The sequence below is a fragment of the Carassius auratus genome, chromosome 30, assembly GCF_003368295.1.
Source record: "Carassius auratus strain Wakin chromosome 30, ASM336829v1, whole genome shotgun sequence".
Classification (NCBI taxonomy): Eukaryota; Metazoa; Chordata; class Actinopteri; order Cypriniformes; family Cyprinidae; genus Carassius; species Carassius auratus.
Window position 1 is genome coordinate 12,225,807 of NC_039272.1, and position 21,167 is coordinate 12,246,973.

The following is a 21,167-nucleotide window of genomic DNA, read 5'->3' on the forward strand; positions in this document are numbered from 1 at the left end:
GTGACATACCCCCGTAAAATCAGGGTGTTATAAGAAGAAATGTGCAAATAAACTGTTTTCAATTTTTGGTTTTCAAATTTTCAGCAGCCTTTACTTCCGATTTAAGAGTCACATGATCCTTCAGAAGTCACTCTAATATGCTGATTTTGTGCTCATTAAATATTTAATCTTATTATCAATGTTGAAAACTGTTAATATTTTTTATAGAAATGTGATACAACTACACTAAAATAAGTTTGAAGTAAGATTTTTTGCAAAGATAAATTAAACTGATCAAGTGTCAGAAATGTTTTATGTTATAAAAGTGTTTATTATTATTATTGTTATTGTTATTATTATTATTATTATTATTGTTGTTGTTGTTGTTGTTATTTTAAACTTTTGAGCGTTCTATTCATCAAAGAATCTTAGGGGAAAAGGTCATGGTTTCTAAATAAATTTAAAAAGTTACACTGAAGCCTGGTGTAATGGCTGCTGAAAATACAGCTTTGCCATCATAGAAATAAATTACATTTTAAACTAATATTATTTAACAATATAATTATTATTATTATTTTTTCATCAAATAAACACATTAGAGAGATTAGACTTATTTAAAAAAAACATTACAAATGTAAATTATTCCAAACATCTGATCTACAAAGTAGGCTATATATATATATATATATATATATATATATATATATATATATATATATATATATATATATATATATATATATATATATATATATATATATATATATATATATATATATATATATATATATATATTCTTGATGGTCAGGAACGACAGATTTTTATTAGAAGTTCTGTTTTGCATCAGGCTTACTAAAATGGCAGAACACAATCTTGTGATTTTTTTTTTTTTTTTTAAAGAATGTGCATTTAAAGAATGTGCATATGTGAGTCGGTTCTCTTTTAAGTTTGTAGGGCTAAACTTATATGTTCCAAGAAGCCTATAATCAGAAGCACCAGTGATCAATGGGAACTTCAGTATTCCTCTGTGCTTTCACCTTTATGTTTACACCAAACACAAAAGTATAAATCTCTCCATATTGTTACACTTTTAGGGCATTGAGACACATATTCCATGTGTGTATTTGTTATCTATGTCATTCTTAGGACGTGGTCAAATGTTTCATAAGGTTTATAATTTAGAGAGTATGTGAATACTCCTTTTTTAATGAGGTGTTTGCACTCAAATATGACGTGAAACAGTACCTAATGCTTTCCAGATAATCTGCATTCACAGACATCTCATGTGCATTTGTGAGGCACTATCTATTGCACACAGTACAAAAAACAGGAAATATGAATAGTATGGTCCATCTCCAATGAATGATTTCAGTGCTGTCAAGGGTTTGATTGTCTGTTCTCCTGGTTTTCCGCTGTGTTAGTGGTTTGTGATGTGTGTGGGCTATGGATTTAGGAATGGGATCGTAATTTGGATCTCCAGATGAGTTGGGCTTCCACACATTGCTGGATCATTGAGTTCTGTGTGAAGGCCACCCAGATTGTGAGAGAGCTGCGATGAGAATAAGGGTTGTTGGTGTACTGCTAATGTTTAAATAATAGTATTAATAATAAAACACTGTTATGTTAATATGACAAGTATGTCAAGACCAAGCTTCCGTATTTAGTTCACTGTGGTAATCACTGATGAACACTTCTACAGTATTGAGTCCATAGCATGGGTTAATACAACAGAAGCTCTCAGAGTCTAATTTCAGCACAGAAGCACACTTCAACTAACGGTCTCTGTGTATTACTGTGGAAGAAAAAAATGTAAAGGACATGGGCTCTCAATCCATCAGACTCTCAATTATAAGATTGAGGAAAAGGTGTTCCCCTTATCATTTTGTGAATATAGTAGACACATACCAATTCAAGCTATGAAAAAAAAAAAAAAAACATAAGTCCAACTATTTATATATATACTGTATCCCAATTAATGCAAATTTACCTCATCCAATAAATGCATAAATAAATAACTCTACAAAAACAGACCTCAGGCACAATGACTAACACTTGGGAGCTGTTTTTAATTAGCAGAGGTTCTAATCTCAACCTCCTTGTCCCTTTTTTTCTAAAGGTTGAATAAAGTTCACTGCAAAAAAAAAAAAAAAAAAAATATATATATATATATATATATATATATATATATAAATATAAATAAATAAATATTTTAGGAAACTTAAATGTACTTTGTGAGGAAATATAGAAACGAACCCAAACCATGTAGGGTGTGGATCACATAACAACTTAAAAAAATAAAATTACTGAAAAAACAGAAAAAAAGAGAAAATAAGAAATAATTTAAAGAAATAATGCAGATTGCTAAAAAAAAAAAAAAAAACACTCTACTGTAACACCGATTATCAACCTTGTGGCTCACAGATGTCAGTGAAGTTATTATTAAAAATCAGTTCTCATATGGAGGAACTGAATGAGATTTTTACTTCAGGAATGCAAATGTTGCCTGCTTACATACATACATTCATGCATAATAGTCTTCCATTAGTCAAACAAACAGACAGTCCTGTCCTAAACTCCCACACCACTGATTGAACCAGTGTCATGGTGTCAGTTTGATCAAGATGCTCTAACAAACAAAATATCATGTTAGAAAACAAACCAAAACCTTTAAAACCAGTCTATGATGGCTTGCTTTTTTTTAGCTGGATTAAGCAGATTTCCTAGCCTTTCCAACCTGGCATTTAGCTGGTATACTAGAACAGCCAGCTGGTTTCCCAGCCTGACCAGTGACCAAATGCCTGTTAATGAGATTCAGGTTCAGGTAAATCAGTTTAAAACTTACTTTTAGCTTTATAGTTGTTTCTGCTTATTAGGCTGGAATCCTAGAAAATATTGTAACATCGAAAAAATGAGACACTTCACCTTTAAAGAAAATCTAGTAATAATGGTAACCTTTGAGTTTTCAGAGCAGCCAGTGAAAAGTACACAGAGTGACACAGACAGACAGACACACACACACACACACACACCCCTTCTCTCTCTCTCTGTCCCTCAGAGTGGTGCCTACAGGCATGATCCTATTTATTACCGGAGCATAGGGAGCAGTTTGTGTCTGGCTCTGAGGGGGTGATGAGGTAGAGGCTGAGCTGAGAGCTGTGTGAGGACAAACTCTCACCGACATGCCTGCATATCTCCACTCCGTGTGCTCTCAGTCACAATCACAATGTGGATCTAGGTAAACATTCCCACACATTCTGGCAGATGTGGCTCTGAAAACCAACAGTAATGTTTAAGGCACTGTATAAACACAATACTGGCACAATTTTGGCTATTAAAAAGATTGAAGAAATTAAAAGAAAAGAGCAAAGAGATGCTTTGGTTGCAGCTGTACCCTTCTGCTTTACTTAAACTCCATAGTAAGGAGCTCACAGCATGCATTTATTGTTTGTATTTGCGTGGGATTAGCCAAGATTGTTTTAATGCTTCTGAGACTGAGAGGAGGCAAGGTCTGGTTCCATCTCCACATCATCTGCAAACTGTTAAAAAAAAACATATTCACTAGTTTATTCCCTGCAGACACACTGCCATATTTCTTTTAAACCCACCAGGCAGCCAAGAAAACAAGCCACACAAGCTCCTGTCAATACTTAATCAAACACAGATCAAGTCCAAAAACCTTGCACATGTCCCCTCAATCCAAATCAATCATCGTAACAGCTGGAATATTTCGTAAGAAGCCGAGGATTGCTTATTGATCAAAGTACAAATTAAATAACCCAAAGATTTCTTGCTTAGATATGAAAGTGCTGGCATCTTTTGAGAATTAGCCAAAGTGTAGTCCAACCCACTCAAGATGCCCCTGCTTGAAAAGCTTTTAAACCTTGCTTTATTATCTCCTCTTATATGCATTTCATAAAATAAATAAATAAATAAATAAAAACAAAAAAAAAAAATCTTTATTTGAACAGCAGTGTTTGCAATTCCATTTGATATATCCCACATATTTGGCCTGTATTGGATTTGATGAACTTTCTGAAAACACAATCTTCAATCATTAAGAAACAAATCTAAAAATACATTCCTGCATGCTAAAGTTCTTTAGTTTAATAACCCTGACAGAAACAGAACAAAGTTATCATTAATTGGTTTGTGCATAACAGCGCAGATCAGAGAATCTAGCTCTTGGCTATTCATGTTAAAATAATAATAATACTAAATAAATAAATAAAAAAATGCTTAATAGTAGTCCATTTGATTCCAAATGGAGAGTATATATATATATATATATATATATATATATATATATATATATATATATATATATATATATACATATATATATACATATTATTTATTTATTTATTTATTTTTAAGTGACTTTAGTTTTTTCAAACAAACTCCTCAAATATACATCTATTATATTTAGCTTCTTTTTTCCCCACACATTTTAAACATCATTCTTAAATGATTGTTTACTCATTTTATAAATCTTTAAATGATTCATTGTAACTTTAAACTTAAACTTTTTTTCATGTATATCTAAAGCACTTTAAATGGATATTGGGCATGAAAGGCACTATTATAAACTTATTTAATCAAAGGTGCAATGCAGCTAATTTTAATCTATTGTTTTTTTTTTGTTTTTTTTTTTGGTATCTGCTGCCCAGTACAACTTGTTCTTGGCTGCTTAATTTCTATTTAAAAATATATGTTCAAATAAATAACAGCTATGAAATCAAAAAATTTGAACAAACAGAAATTGATTGTGGATTCTTGTCGCAGGAATCTTGCCTGGCCAACAGTACACAGATGAATGTTTAAATAATATTAACATTATTTATCACAGAATTGCATTGTTTACTGTTCTAAACAGGAGGACTATATAGGCTTGCACAAGTGAGAATAGGAGCTGGCTGAGTGGGGAAGTAAACACAATTGGAATCCAAGGAGCTTTCAGTGATGACATGAACAATGCAATACATGGCATATCACATCAAAGGCTTATAGTCACTGGCTTCCAAGACTTGATTTGGGGATTGTTAGCATTATAACCATAATAATAATAGCAAATGCACGCTGATTCCCCTCTCCTCCTTTTCCAGCCTGACAATTTCAACATGCTTCTCTGCCTGCCAATACCTTGTCGTGACATGCCATTATAATAACTGGCTGTTTGCTCTCCATCCTCGGTTGGCCTGCAAATCTGCCCATTGACACAGTGGGAGCATGGCAGCGCATCATTCCAGTAATGACAACACAGCAGAGATTCAAGCAGGATTACACCAATAATAATGATGATGGTAATAGAGTAAACCGCCAGCAGGCCTCATAATCCCATAGAGTTCATGGAAAAGGACGGTAACTAAGTTTCAGAGAATTTACAACTGAAAACTAAAATCTGAATGTATGAATGTGCATGAGTTTGGACAACAAGTGAAATACTGTTAAAAGGAATAAATGAAACTAACCTTCATGTTGCTACAAACTTGGATGACTTTCATTTATTATTTTATTGATTTATTTATTTATTTATTTGGAGAACATACAGTTAGTTATTATGTCGCAATCTATGATGAAGCAAATGTAACTTGTCATAAAGGCATAGTTTTTGCATGTGTAACAAGCATGGGGTTTGAGCATTTAGTCACACATTTAGCTAGAGCATTCCATTTTAGCCCGGGTCCGACAGTCCCTGACTTTTTTACGCCAAATTTCAAGTCATATTTCAAATACGGGCCAATATGGCTTCTCCTTATTTTTATATTTCAGACATCCATCAATTAGTGATGAAAAAAAATGTCACACTTGTGGAAACAACACAAGACGTGCTATTGCGAGCCGTGAGCGGCTCGACTGTGTTTATTGTTCCTCAGCAGCATGATGTCAGCGCAGCTGAACAGTTCTGCATTAAAATGCATGATATCGACTTAAGTTTGCCTCAAAGCACATGCAAAAGTAATTACCATTGTAAATGCACACAAATAAAAGCCGCTTGGTGTTACTTATATGAAAAAAAAAAAAAAAACCTTAATGACTCACCCTCATGCCATTCAAAACCAGTAAGACCTCCGGTACATCATCGGAACACAGTTTAAGATATTTTAGATTTAGTCCGAGAGCTTTCTGTCCATCCATTGAAAATGTATGTACTATTTCTGGACAAGGTATACTGCCCATGTCCAGAAAGGTAATATTATATGTTATTATGTTATTTTTGGACCAAAATGTATTTTGGATGCTTCAAAAAATTCTATCTGACCCCTCTGATGTCACATGGACTAATTTGATTATGTTTTTATTACCTTTCTGGACATGGATAGTATACTGTACAGCTTCAATGGAGGGACTGAGATCTCTCGGACTAAATCTTAAATATCTTAAACTGTGTTCCGAAGATGAAACGACATGAGGGTGAGTCATTAATTACATAATTTTCATTTTTGGATGAACCAACCCTTTAACTATATTAATAGTTGAAACAGTAGTATAAGCTGTTTTGGTAGAAGGGGGAAAAAGACAGGCTCAGGTCGGTAATTCTGATAAGCCATCGGACATGGGCTGGGTCAGGGCCGGGCTAGGCCTGTGCAGGGATCTAGTCACTGCCGCTGAAGATCAATGAATAAAGGATAAATATAAAATGGTTAAACAATTACAAAAATGATATTGACTGCAAGGTTTAAAGTATAGTCTTATTTCACGTTATTTAATCCTTTGAAATTAGTTGGCAGCAGAAGTGAATGAAAAGTTACTGTATTTAATATTAAGTACTAAGTTACCACACTTAATGTAAAATAAATAAATAAAAAATAAAAAAATGAGAATAGTCATAAGATTGTTGTTGTTGTTTTCTGATAGTGTATTAAAATCAATTAAAATTAATTCAATCAATTTTTCATGTTGATTTTTTTTATTTGGCATGTAGCCGTGTAATGAGCGAGACATTATCTCTAAAGTTTATCCGCTGCACACTGAGCCTAAGAACACCCCTTATCCAAGATTAAATGACTAACACAACCATGTAGTGCTAACGGTTTTAATAAACCCCTTCAGGATTTATTTTGTGATAATGACCGGCATATTGTAGGTGCCATCCAGTAATTGAATCCGACCTCAAAATGTCTATTCATAATAATGCTTATGAAACAGGCATTATTATCTTCTTTGTCCAGTAATGTTGGCTCTGACTGCTCTAAATAGCAAGGTTGCATTGGCAGGCCATGCTAAAGATAATGCACACAGCTGTGAAATTGTTCTTGAAGCTCACAGTTCAATTGAGCCATGCATTTAGATGTAGGCTGAAAATACCTGTGACATGCTGGGAAAATGAAGTCACATTACTAGACCACTAACAATGTCTGAGATCATTTTGAGCATCAACAGAATATAATGAAGATGGAGTACAAAAAAAGAAGATGTTTAACAAAGAATTGTGAATGTACCTGTGCTGGTTTGCTTTAATTGTGATCATTTTGCTAATTTCATTAGACTGGGAATGTTATTTAATTTACACATCCAAGGGAATTAATGGAATTAAAATACAAATCCATAGACTTTTCACAAACAGCTTTTCTATTAAAGAGCACAACTTTCAGAAAGTTAAAAACAAAATAAAACTAAGCAGGATCCAGAACTTGCACTATATTTCAGTTATACACACTGATTGTATCTTTTTCTTTATAATAGCATTCTATATACACTGGATTAGTGCTAATTGTTGCTTGGAATGATATTGTATGTGTCAAAGTAAAATCAAATAAATTTCCTTGAGAACAGAGCAGAGTGACCACTAAAACACAGGGCAGTGACAAAATGTATTTTAAGGGAAAAGATTTGCATCTGTTCAGGTTTTGTCTGTTGGCCAATTAGCGTGAGGTAATATAGATTTCTTTCCATTTTGTGCTTCACTGACAGTGCTTTTCCCATTTCCATGCTGATTCCAAAATCATTTCCATGTGTAACAAAGGGACAACATTCAGCACAAGGTTTATTCTTGCTGATAAAATCCCTCTAACTCAATTTTATCAGTCCTATTAAGCCTGTCAGCAATTACAAAGCCTGCACATGGCTGCCACAAAGCCCACTAAGCTGTCATTCTTGGGGCTCTATTATCACTTTCCTTTTATCATTTAATTGCAGGAATTACCCAGACACTAGATTTGGTTACCTAACGTCTTTAGATACTGTATATGTGCCAATCCATTTCAGCGAGCGCAAAAGAAATTGAATGCCATTATAGACCTTCCGTTGTTTTGAGATTTAACAAATATACTGACAGTGCTGAGCTTTACTCAGCTTAACTGAAGCTAATCACACAAGGCTGATGACATGAAACTTTCAAAACTGCCTTTGATAAGACATACCATCTACTTTTGAAGAAATGTTTGCATCTTTTGAAGAATGTTTATGACTGTGCACAAGGGACATCTTGTAAACACACAAAACCTGGTAGATTTCAAGCATCTACAACATTATGTAAAATAAATGAGCCACAGGTCTCAACAATCCATCAATTATACTAAAATGTCAAACAGCCACGTTTGGTCAAGTAAATTGTTATTGTATTTTGAAGCATGGGTTTGGCACTGGAGAAACAGTTTGAAATGAGGTTGCATGCATCAGTTTACTGTTTCCGATTTCCCCTACTATTTTAATCATCCTTTCCTAGAGTACTAATCTATTTGTATTCCTTTTCTCCACCCATACCAATGTTTACAAGCTTCTGCTCAGACCTGCCCATTCTTGGCCACCACCATCCCCTCACCTGTGCCCCATCTGCCATTATCAGTATCACAAGCCTCGTCCAAAAGCATGCTATAGCCAATGCTTGCATCCTGCTTTATTGCAATAACAATGTAGTCCAGTTCAAGCTTCTTCAGGAAAAGAAAGTTTAAACTTTTCAAGTTTAAGTCATAATACTTCATTCACATCAGTGTCTTGCTGATCTGAAAGTCATTAAAAGTCACATTGCTAGGAGCTTTAACAGTTTTTTTTCTCTCTCTTTATTTCACACATTTTATTTCATTCTGATTCTTATTACTACTATAATCTATTAAATTATAACTATAACTAATAACTATTAACTTATATAACTTATAACTAATAACTATGTTCTTCTTTCCTCAATAAACTCTTAATTTAGTGCCTATTAGTAGTTAGTAAGGTAGAATTAGGGGACATAAAATAAAATACCTATATATACACACACACACACACACACAATAATTACTTTTACAGAATCTGAAAGCAACATTCATAGCTGTGTTCTAATACCTACCAAAATGTTCCCAAAACCAATACTGACAAAAATGTTACATGACAACGGGTGCTCTTTATCCAGCTAATTCTGAAAATTTGAGAAGGCACAGTGAACAGCTATTATTTTTTAGGATGGCACCACTATATAAAGCAATCACTGGAAATGGCATGAAGTTTGCACTTCTATTGAAACACTTACTGTTTTATTGTGACACTCAGGATGAGGGATTTTACAATTGAACTTATGATTCCAATTAAATATAATTATCTGCAAAATAGAAAAACATCATTATTATTGACCTGAATTTTTATGAACACTTGAACACTATTGAGTGGACACCAGGCTAAAATCAGTGAAAAATCACTGCTCATGCAGTGTCTTATTAAGTCGCTTTTTTATTTCAGGAAGATCCCAACAGTGTAATTATTAAGCATGCCAACAAAAAAAATCTTTAAATCTAGCATCTACAATCAAACGTTTTATTAGTAAGCCTGCTGGAAATGCAACTGCTGGGACATTTTATTTCAGCTAATACCAAATCACAACACTGACATATAACAATTCATTTTTGTTACCTCTATTTTGTGAAACCCATCCATAAGCAACAGTTATGATTTTCATTTAGTTTAACATCATGTACTAAAACAACAAAAAAAATTAATAAAAAGGAATATATGAATAAATGAATGAATGAATGAATGAATGAAAAATAATTAATAAATAGTTATATCTCAATAATACTACAGCATTCAATGTTTTTCGTTCATTACAGTAAAACTACAAAATCTCACATATGCAAATTGATTGGAAAGTACAAGAGACAATAGAAAGGAACCCCCTGGGTTAAACAATTATTACTGAGATAATTTTAAGATTAAAGTGAGAGAGACACTGTGAGTTGCAGTGGTAGAACAGTTAAGGAGCTTATATTCAAATCCCCTTTCATCTCTGGTTTATCCTCCAGCTTGTATCCACACACAATCATACACACACTTATTATGCAAGAATAAATGTTGATTTTTCTGCCTTTTTCTGCTGGAGTGGCAAAAGATCAGACTGCTTCTGACCATATGTTCAGCAGAGGAGGAAAATAATAAAAAAGTAAAAATGAATCAGGCAATAACATCTGTCTCTGTGTGCTATAATCACAGCAGAAAGCAAAGTGTGTTCACTTGCATTTGAGTGCATATAAATACAAGCATAAATTACTTTAGGGTTGTAAAATAAACTCAGAAAAAAAAAAAAAAAAAACAGCAACGAAAAAAAAAAAAAACCCACCAACAGCTAAATGTATTTGCTATTCTTTTAATATGATACTACCAACAAAATACTGATTAATTATATTGGAAAATATTTACAGCTGACATCGCATACTAAGTAGCTACTAAAACACTGACATTTAAAACTTATCCATAACATCATGGACTAGAAAAGTGCCCACTGGATGTAGTAGTAAGGTGTATTTCTGAATAATGTGAATTTTGTATAGGGAAGTATGCATATTTGGAAGGAGAAAAACTAGCAAGAAAAATGAAATACTGTATATAATCCCAAGCAAAATGGATCAAATTAACATGAAAAGAAAACTACAAAAAGCAGTAAATACATATTAAATAATAAAAAGTAAACAACAACAACAATATTAATAATAATAATAACAATAAAGATTAAGATGATGATGTTATATACAGGTGCTTCTCAATAAATTAGAATTTCGTGGAAAAGTTCATTTATTTCAGTAATTCAACTCAAATTGTGAAATTCATGTATTAAATAAATTCAATGCACACAGACTCAAGTAGTCTAAGTCTTTGGTTCTTTTAATTGTGATGATTTTTACTAACATTTAACAAAAACCCACCAATTCATTATTTCAACAAATTATAATATGGTGACATGCCAATCAGCTAATCAACTCAAAACACCTGCAAAGGTTTCCTGAGCCTTTAAAATGGTCTCTGGCAATCATTGACATCCTTCACAAGATGACTGTTTGCAGAGTGCTGTATTAAAGAATGTTAACAGAATGTTGAGTGGCATGAAAAAGTGTGGAAGAAAAAGATGCACAACCAACCAAGAGAACCGCAGCCTTATGAGGATTGTCAAGCAAACTGGATTCAAGAATTTTAAAGAACTTCACAAGGAATGCACTGAGGCTGGGGTCAAGGCATAAAGAGCCACCACACACAGAAGTGTCAAGGAATTTGGCTACAGTAGTCGTATTCCTCTTGTTAAGCCACTCCTGTACCACAGACAACATCAGAGGCATCTTACCTGGGCTAAGGAGAAGAAGAAATGGACTGTTGCCATTGGTCTAAAGTCCTTTTTACAGATGATAGCAAGTTTTTGGATTTCATTTGGAAACCTAGTGCCTAGAGTCTAGAGGAAGGGTGAAGAAGCTCATACCCCAATTTGCTTGAAGTCCAGTATTAAGTTTCCACAGTCTATGGTGATTTGGAGGTGCAATGTCATCTGCCGGTGTTGGTCCATTGTATTTTTTGAAAACCAAAGTCACTGCACCCGTTTAAAAATAAATCTTGGAGCACTTCATGCTTCCATCTGCTGGCCAGCTTTTTTAAGATGCTGATTTCATTTTCCAGCAGGATTTGCACCTACCAACACTCCCAAAATAACCAAAAGTTGGCTAAATGACCATGATGTTGGTGTACTTGAATGGCCAGCAAACTCACTAGACCTGAACCCCATAGATAATCTATGGGCTATTGTCAAGAGAAAGATGAGAAACAAGAGACCAAACAATGCAGATAAGCTGAAGGCCACTGTCAAAGAAACCGTCTCTAGGTTACGTATGTAACCCTAGTTCCTCGAGGGATAGAGACACTGTGTCGAACAAGCTTTGGGGAACACGTTTAGCGTGAGTGACTCTGAATATCATATCCAATCTGTCTTACAGAAGAGCGTGACGTCACTGGCAGGGTGACGTAAGCGATGAGAGCCGGTGAGAGATGTGTCCGTCGCTAGTATTACACGGCGACAAGGAGCTCCTGATTCAAAAACCAAGGTTTATTCCACATGTCTAAGGCACGGAGGCAGCGCCGCGTGACCTTGATAGTGCGAAGTAGATTGCCCCTCGGGGAAAATCCCTTGGTCTTGAGCCACCACTGTAGGGGTCTCATGTACAGCAGGCCAAGAGGTTTCACATTGGACACAGCTGCCATCAGACCCAACAATCTCTGAAATTGTTTGACAGTAAGTGACTGGCCTTCTCTGACTCTCTCGACTGAGATGAGGATCGACTCGATACGAGCAGAGGACAATCGTGCCTGCATCGCGTTGAATCCCATACTACGCCTAGATAGGTGGTTCTCTGAACCGGAAAAAGTACACTCTTCTTGGCATTCAGTCTCAAACCCAGCACCCCCATATGTGCGAGAACGACATCTCGATGCCGAGCCACAACCTGCTCTGACTGAGCTAAGATCAACCAATCATCGATATAGTTGAGAATGCGGATGCCCTGCATGCGCAGGGGATCCAGAACCGAGTCTACACATTTTGTGAACGTGCGGGGTGAGAGTGCAAGGCCGAAGGGAAGCACTCGATATTGTTAGGCTTCGCCCCCCGAAAGCGAACCTCAGAAACGTCCTGTGTTGTGGAAGGATGGATATGTGGAAGTATGCATCTTTGAGATCTATTGTGACAGACCATTCCTCGGACCTGATCTGACCTACAACATGCTTGATCGTGAGCATTTTGAACTTCAATCTCATAACTGAACGATTTAAGACCCTCAAGTCTATAATCGGACGCAACCCCCCATCCTTCTTTGGAACTGTGAAATACCGGCTGTAGAACCCGGACTCCCTGTCTTGAGGAGGGGCCACCTCATTGGCTTCCTTCTCTAATAGGGTTTTCACTTCCTGTTCCATAACCAGACCCTGCCTGGGGCCAACTATCGTCGGAATGACCCCGTTGAATATCGGCGTTGCAGAGCCGAACTGAATACGGTAGCCTTTATCTACTGTATGCAGGACCCATTGAGATACATTTGGCAGTAGTTTCCACACTGCTAAATAATCTACTAAGGGAATCAGTCTCTCAAGACTGACCTCTGGTGTAAGAGGCCCCCGCAGGGGCAGCGAGCGTCTCAGCCCCGCTATGCGCAAGGGCGGAAAATAATGAGAACGATGCCCGCTAGGGATTGCTGCGCCCTGGAACACTGCAATACTGCACTGCGTGACTGCAAACCCGCCTAAGGCTGTGAAAACCCTGGTTCAGAGTGTTGCTTCAGCCTCCGGTCCCGACGCAGGGGGAGCGCGGGCAGCAACACTCTGACTATAGACTGAGAGAGCTGCTCCAGTATATATAATTTCTCAGAGTGAGATAAATGTCATTATATTCCAAGGAATTTAATGCAAACAAACAATTAGACGAGTAAAGACGGTCTGGTTTTGGTAAGATTTACATTAAATCTGAAAATGATGTAAGTAGCTGCAGCTGCAAGTTCACAGATGGGGAAGGAACTGCTGCGCGTGCTTCCGAACCTCGAGAATGAACTCTAAATCTAGGGAATACGGGTGGAGATAGGCAGAGCCGTCTTCGCCAATCCTTAGATATGCGACAAGCACAGTCAGCCCCCTTATTTTTTCAAGAGAGCTGACTGCGTGAGCTGCGCTCCTCATTAATGCTGCTCATTATACAGTTAGGCATAATATGCTTGTGAAACTAATGCTTGTGTAACTGTTTGTCTGTGCAACTGATGTTTGTGCAGCTTATGTTTGTGCAACTGCGAGCTCATCCACGCCCTCCATTTCAATCTCTTCGGAGAAAAAAAGGCGGTGCGTCACGGCCGTCACTCGGGGGCAAGGACCGCAACACTCGGGCTTCCACACCAGGAGATCGGGAAGATCTGGCGGGTGAGGTAGGAGATAGGGACACGCCCGTCTCCATACCCTCCAGCAGATCTTATCTGCGAACCCAGCGAATGCAGGCGCCACTCAGCGAAAGCGGGACCGACACCACGAGGAAAACTGGCGAAGACTCCCCCTCGAGAGAGTCCTCCTGGATGGAAGCGTCCACACTGGCTTGTAGCAGTGCAGGCAGTCTGCTCCGTCGAGAGATCCCAGGCAGACCGCGCACAGAGCGTGTATTCCCACTCGTGATGAACACACAATCTGAAACGCGATCTGGATTCGCCTTTCGGATGTCTCGTCTTAGCTTTGCTCTTTGACTATTGCTGAAGCCAGCTGCGCGGCTCGTGCCTTTATAGCTTCCTGGTCGCTTACGTCACCCCGCCCGTGACGTCACGCTATTCTATAAGACAGATTGGATATGATATTCAGAGTCGCTCACGCTAAACGCGTTCCCCAAAGCGTGTTCGACGCAGCTTGAGTTCCTGAAGAGGAACCGGGCTTCCATACCATCTCAGCAGTGCCACAAACTGATCACCTCCATGCCACTCTGAATTGAGGCAGTAATTAAAGCAGGAGGAACCCCTACCGAGTACATGTAAAGTAAATTAACATACTTTCCAGAAGGCCAACAATAAACACTAAACTTTTTTTTATTTATTTTTTTATTGGTTTTATGAAGTATTCTAATTTGTTGAGGTGATGAATTGGTATATATATATATATATATATATATATATATATATATATATATATATATATATATATATATAAACCCTAAATAGCAATTTTATTGAGGCTTAAGAAAATCCCTATACACTTACAGAGAGTTTACAGAGCAGGCATTTTTAATTATTTCCTATGGGAGCTGAGTAACTCTCATGTGCCAGAAACAGCATTGAAAGCAACAAAAAGTTCAGAAATGCTTCCAAGAAATGAGGAACATAAAAAACAGCAACCAATTTTTGTGATGCAGGAAATGACATTTGTCATGACATGAGTGATAAAAAATAAATGCATTGTGCTAGAGTGTGTGCTGTATTGCTTACTGTATATTTTGGATGCTTTGCAGTTACATATACAATAAGTATTTAAAAACTGCTAGATCTGATTACTTTTCTTCTCTTTTAGAAGAAAACAAACATAACCCCAGGTATTTATTCAATACAGTGGCTAAATTAACGAAAAATAAAGTCTCAACAAGTGTTGACATTTCCCAACACCACAGCAGTAATGACTTTATGAACTACTATACTTCTAAAATCGATATATTAGAGATAAAATTGCAGCCATTCAGCCGTCAGCTACAGTATCGCATCAGGCAGTGCACTATAGACCCCCTGAGGAACAGTTCCACTCATTCTCTACCATAGGAGAGGAAGAATTGTATAAACTTGTTAAATCATCTAAACCAACAACATGTATGTTAGACCCTATACCATCTAAGTTCCTAAAAGAGGTGCTTCCAGAAGTCATAGGTCCTCTTTTGACTATTATTAATTCCTCATTGTCATTAGGATATGTCCCCAAAACCTTCAAACTGGCTGTTATTCAGCCTCTCATAAAAAAAAAAACACAACTTGACCCCAAAGAAATAATTAATTATAGACTAATCTCGAATCTCCCTTTTCTGTCCAAGATACTAGAAAAGGTGGTATCCTCACAATTATATTCCTTCTTAGAGAAAAATGGTATAAGTGAGGATTTCCAGTCAGGATTAAGACCATATCATAGTACTGAGACTGCTCTCCTTAGAGTTACAAATTGTCTGCTCTTATCATCTGATCGTGGGTGTATCTCTCTATTAGTTTTATTGGATCTTAGCGCTGCATTTGACACAATTGACCACAGCATTCTTTTTGCATAGACTTGAACACTTTGTTGGCATCAGTGGAAGTGCATTAGCATGGTTTAAATCCTACTTATATGACCGCCATCAGTTTGTAGCAGAGAATGAAGATGTATCATATCGATCACAAGTGCAGTATGGAGTACCTCAAGGCTCAGTACTAGGGTCGCTACTCTTCACGCTTTATATGTTACCCTTGGGAGATATCATCAGGAAACATGGTGTTAGCTTTCACTGTTATGCTGATGATACTCAGCTCTATATTTCTTCGCGGCCCGGTGAAACACACCTATTTGAAAAACTAATGGAATGCATAGTCGATATAAAAAATTGGATGACGAGTAATTTCTTACTGCTAAATTCAGAAAAAACTGAGGTGTTAATTATAGGACCTAAAAACTCTGCTTGTAATAACCTAGAACACTGTCTAAGACTTGATGGTTGCTCTGTCAATTCTTCGTCATCAGTTAGGAACCTAGGTGTGCTATTTGATCGCAATCTTTCCTTAGAAAGCCACGTTTCTAGCATTTGTAAAACTGCATTTTTCCATCTCAAAAATATATCTAAATTACGGCCTATGCTCTCAATGTCAAATGCAGAAATGTTAATCCATGCATTTATGACTTCAAGGTTAGATTATTGTAATGCTTTATTGGGTGGTTGTTCTGCACGCTTAGTAAACAAACTACAGCTAGTCCAAAATGCAGCAGCAAGAGTTCTTACTAGAACCAGGATGTATGACCATATTAGCCCGGTCCTGTCATCGCTGCACTGGCACCCTATCAAACATCGTATAGATTTTAAAATATTGCTTATTACTTATAAAGCCCTGAATGGTTTAGCACCTCAGTATTTGAATGAGCTCCTTTTACATTATACTCATCTACGTCCGCTACGTTCTCAAAACTCAGGCAATTTGATAATACCTAGAATATCAAAATCAACTGCAGGCGGCAGGTCCTTTTCCTATCTGGAGCCTAAACTCTGGAATAACCTACCTAACATTGTTCGGGAGGCAGACACACTCTTGCAGTTTAAATCTAGATTAAAGACCCATCTCTTTAACCTGGCATACACATAACATACTAATATGCTTTTAATATCCAAATCCGTTAAAGGATTTTTAGGCTGCATTAATTAGGTAAACCGGAACCGGAAACACTTCACATAACATGTACCTTCTACATCATTAGAAGAATGGCATCTACGCTAATATCTGTCTGTTTCTCTCTTGTTCCGAGGTCACCGTGGCCACCAGATCCAGTCTGTATCCAGACCAGAGGGTCACTGCAGTCACCCGGATCCAGTAAGTTTTTTCTCCATTCTGTCACCGATGGAGTTTCGGTTCCTTGCCGCTATCGCCTCTGTCTTGCTTAGTTGGGGACACTTCATCTACAGCGATATCATTGACTTGATTGCAAATAAATGCACAGACACTATTTAAACTGAACAGGGATGACATAACTGAATTCAATTATGAACTGCCTTTAACTATCATTTTGCATTATTGACACACCGTTTTTCAAATGAATGTTGTTCAGTGCTTTGATATTGATATTTTCATTGTAGCCATATTAACAAAAGTTTCTAAATTGACCTGTATATTTATTTTGGGCATTCAAGAAGAAAGCTATCATCTTTCCAACTGTAATGGGCTAGTTGCATATCATCGCCATCTTGGATTTCCGGTCTTGCGAGTGTGTGCATAGATATTTCCGTTTGTGCTAAATGTCAGTGCTGAGAACCGGATTAATCCAAATATTAGCTTCTATATGTTTACAGGATTTATAATATCACTTCAAATGCAAATAAGATATACACTGCTATTATTACTATACTATAAATGTTTACTGAGCCAGTGGATTTGAAACTTGTGTATGTTTGGGTCTGGTGAATGAATTTAATACAGTACTGTTCACAAAATTAAAGTTTAACTCATGGTGTGTATACACAGCCACATAATGTATTTTTATCTTACCAATTATGTAAATGTACAAATTACTTATTTCTCGAAAAAGTTTGTATTACATTGATTTTTTTAATGAAATATTTACCTTGTGAGGCGTGGGCTGTGATTTATCTCAATCAGTATCCATTTCTCAATTGTGCACATACATCAGTTTTTTTCATCATTATTTTCACAACATATTTTATTATTTTACACAATTAACTAATACATGACTTATTTTAATATCTGTTTTATCTGATAATTAATGCAAACGAATAACAATATACCTGCGCTGCTCGGATAATAATTTATGTCAGTCAGATAATGATTTATGCTGCAGATCTTTCACAAAACAAATAAACATTGATAAAAACACATGAATGCAAACCTACCATAATTACATTACGTTTAATTGTACAGTTACAGTTATAAATTATGTTATCAAATAAAGTTAATAAAACATGCTTTATCAGAAATCTCTATGCGTCTCGTTTGAGTCAGAAACCTTGATCTTACATAACAGTCAGAACAAAATAAGCTCTTCGAAAATGTAAAGTATTGCATATTTGAGTGGTTTGTGTTTGAAAGAAGAAATCCCTGTGGACTGATTAACCTGACGTCGACGCTGATCCACATTATCAACAGAAAAATAAAGCAATCTCCGCGTTGTATCTTGATGAATTTCAACACAGAAGTACGCAAAAAATGTAGGGAGAATGTTTCCCGATGTCTTTGATATACCACTATCCACTGTTAAATTAAAAAGTAATTGATTATATACATCTAGCCAAGTTTTGTATGTAAGTTTCCCTTATAGTAAATGTGAGCATCGCAAGACCAGATGCATACACTCGCATCGCTGAAGCTCACCGGCACCATCTTATACACAGAGCCCATTGTGTGTATACATCGACCATGTGCTGAAAAAACAAACAAAAAAATATCTAGACTAACAATGGGAGTTACGCAAGAAATCTAAGAATGTCGCAAAGAATATTGTCTACCTAAACCCCACCTCCACCTCGCCCCACCCCCGTCAAGACAACATTGCTGACATGCATCATAAACACACATCATGTTCAGTTTGTTCTTAATTATTGCCACAAAGTTTGGTTTTACTTTTCTTATTGTGTGCTTAAACTAACAGAAAACATTAGCTTTGCTGTTATTTTGGTGTTTAATAATTCCCCCTTAATAAAATTTGTTTTTGAAATTAATTCAGTTTTGTGATAAGGACAAATTAATAATAGAACTCAATTTTAAATTCATCATGGTGAAGTTGGACATTCTGGCGGTGATTGTAATAATGATAAATACCGTATTTTCCCGACTTTAAGTCACACTTTTTTTCATAGTTTGGCTGGTCCTGTGACTTATAGTCAGGTGCGACTTTATCAAAATTAATTTGACATGAACCGAGAGATATGAACCAAGAGAAATGAACCAATAGAAAACATTACCGTCTACAGCCCTGAGCACTCTATGCTGCTCAGTGCTCCTGTAGTCTACACTGAAGACATAGAGCGCCCTCTCGCAGCTGTAGTCGGTAATGTTTTCTATTGGTTCTAGGTTCTAATAAAATGCGACTTATAGTCCGGTGCGACTTATATATGTTTTTTTTTCCTCATCATGACGTATTTTTGGACTGATGCGACTTATACTCAGGTGTGACTTATAGTCCGAAAAATACAGTACATGAATTTGATGACATATAATAATGTCTTAAATAAAATATGCCTATTTTCTGGTGTTTCTCTTTCTTTTTGGCATTATCGCCTGTGTAGACACATTTCATGATGGTAAGTTTGATTTCCTTAATTATAACAATTGCAGCATTGTTTTCAAACTTGCAGTCAAGCTGTAATGTATTTGATATTCATTATGTAGGCCTATGATTAAAATCATGGAAGGATTAAAAAGAATTTTGAGTAAAAACGTCAAGCCCAGAATATAATTCAGTGTTGGGCTGCTGAAACTCCGAATGCGTGCGAGGCCGAGCTGAGAAAGCTAAGTCTTCATCAGAAAACATCAAAACTTTATAGTTATGGTGCAAATAAATTCAGAATTTATAGTTCTACATTTCAGCTTAATTAAACAATTATATTATATTATTATATTGGTTTAAAAAAATCTGTAAAAATATTACACTCAAATATGCGCTGTTTTTGTCTTTTAAATATATATACACCTGTCATTCTTGTGGTTCCTCTTCAGGAACTCCAGTTGCTTCGAAAGCTATGGGGAATGCCCTCTCCATGACCACACTCTGAATCACATGTGTTATAAGCCCAATGGAAAGGCAAGACGTCATAGGCAGATGACGTCATCCACCAGGAAGCTTAAAAGCATGTGCGGCAGTGCCGGCATTAGCCTTGTGCCATTTCAACAAGCGCTCTGTGTGTTGTCAGTCTCAATCTGTGTTGTGAGTCTTAATTACTATTGTCTGTCCAGTTACACAACCATAATAAACTTGAAACATCCACATTATTGCATCCTGTTTTTATTCACAAATTTTACAGTGTCCCAACTTTTTTGGAATCGGGTTTGTATTATGTTTTTTTTTTTTTTTTTTACAATTTTATCTTCATTGAATGTAGTGTTGCTGGAATGTAGTGCGTAATGTTGAGTAATGCTAGTCCATCAATCAGCATGTGCTTCAAAGTTAAATAAGTCCTTTACAGGAAATTCTGAATCGTCAGAACACCGGTGCATGGCTGCCCACAGCGCTTGGTGACGTGTCGAACCAGAACCGTTTTCAGAACCGAAACAGAACCTAACCTACTGTATTTTCCGCACTATAAGATGCACTTAAAATCCTTTAATTTCATCAAAAAAACGATAGTGCGCCTTATAATCAGGAGCGCCTTATATATGGATCAAGGCGCTCTGTCAAAATGTTGACAATCCCTTTAGCACAGCTCCATCTAGTGGATGCATAACGCAAACTCAGTCAAACATTTGACTGCAGTATCTTCTATTTTATGTGCCTTATAATCCGGTGCACCCTATATATGAAAACAGTTCTAAAATAGATCATTCATTGAAGGTGCGCCTTATAATCTGTTGCGCCGTATAGTGAGGAAAATACGGTATTCAGGAGTGAGTTCTTTTTCATCTTCTTGCAGTTTAATCTTTTTAAATTGGAATTGGAATAGCTTTTCGATTCCTAACTCTCCTACTAAATATTTCATTATTGTATGCAAAAAGACCTGTATGGTGACTATGATGCTAATGTAAAATATTTACATAAATATACATAAAACT

General features: G+C 36.3%; 1 protein-coding gene across 3 annotated transcripts in view; it reads right to left on the minus strand.

The window, feature by feature from the left end:
- edil3a (EGF-like repeats and discoidin I-like domains 3a) overlaps positions 1-21,167 on the minus strand; it is a 174,626-nt gene that overhangs the window by 91,617 nt on the left and 61,842 nt on the right. The window lies entirely within an intron of this gene.